The sequence below is a fragment of the Morus notabilis genome, unplaced genomic scaffold, assembly GCF_000414095.1.
Source record: "Morus notabilis unplaced genomic scaffold, ASM41409v2 Scaffold355, whole genome shotgun sequence".
In the NCBI taxonomy this organism is placed as follows: domain Eukaryota; kingdom Viridiplantae; phylum Streptophyta; class Magnoliopsida; order Rosales; family Moraceae; genus Morus; species Morus notabilis.
The window spans coordinates 268054-269531 of NW_010360877.1; positions in this window are offsets into that span (position 1 = coordinate 268054).

Below are 1478 nucleotides of genomic sequence, written 5' to 3' on the forward strand. Positions count from 1 at the left end.
ATAATAATAATAATAATAATAATAATAATAATAATAATAATAATAGTAATAATAATAATAGTAATAGTAATAGTAGTAATAATAGTAATAATAATAATAATGATGATGATGATAATGATGATGATAATGATGATAATAATAATAATAATGATGATGATGATGATGAGGATAATAATGATAATAATGATGATAATAATAATAATAATAATAATAATAATAATAAATATCGACATCTATAATGCATGAATCGTCAATCCAATATCCCATTTTTGGATAATAAAAGTATTTTCAGAGGAGAATAACTCAACACTACCTGTAAAAAGAGAAGGAAAACAAAAAACAAAAAACAAAACGTTACCATTTTGCAATATAAGATATATGAAAATTTTGTAATTAGAAAAAAAAAAAGTTCTCCCCATCATCTTCATGCTGTTTCTTCCATACAGTTCGAGTTCGGTCCTTAAGACGAAAAATATAGTTCACAAGAAGCTTGGTATTTGGAGGAAGAGCTAAAGTAAGTATCTAGTTTAAACCGACCGCAATATGGCTGTCCTCCCGGAAAGTATTGCCTTTAGAATTCATTTCAAAATAATTTTATTTTTTGTATGAAAATAGAAATGAAAACATTTTCAATCTTAGACAGAAATCATTTTTGAAAATGCATTTGGTAGTTTTATCAAGAAATTATTTTTAGTATAAAAAATCTATTAATATCTCTCTCTCTCTATTCGAGAGAGAAGAAAACGGAAATAAAAAATGAAAAATGACTAAAAGTTATTTTTCATTTCTCTCTTATTTTACACTAAACTAAAAAATTATCAATTTTGGATCTTTAATTGTGTCAAACACCGTTTTTCTCTCATTTTTATTTTTTCTTTATCAAAAAACGTAAAAAAAAAATTAAAAAATTTAAAAAAACTCCAAACACAACCAATAATACCAATAGCAGACATTGATCTGGTAAAGAAAACGTAAATAGGTTCGTACCATTTATGGTCTCCACAAATAAAGAAATCAGACGCATGACACATATCATCATCGATTTTTTTTTTTGAAAGTTCATTGAACTTCCAGGAATATTTGCAAGTTGTGTTACCATCAAGCACTCTTAAACACTCCCCTTTGAATGTGTTCTAAATGATGAAAACCTCTAGTCCAAAAATACATTGGTCATTTAGAAGATAGCCTTTGGAAGGATTGCGAAAAGTTTTAAGATCCATGAATTTAGGAACGCTGCATCCAGGCCTCATCGAATGGAAACGTCTCTCCATTGCATCTGTACATGACCGGTAAAGTGAGTGAGGAACAATTAAGTTAGAGAGCAAAGAAATTCAAACTTCAGTTGTGTGTACATATATGTATAATCTTTTATAAATGGCATTTGCCACACATATATTGAAACACAATATTATATTAAAAAAAATTAATAAAAAACAGTAAAAAGTTAACTTAGGAAACTAATCCTGATAATTAAGTTA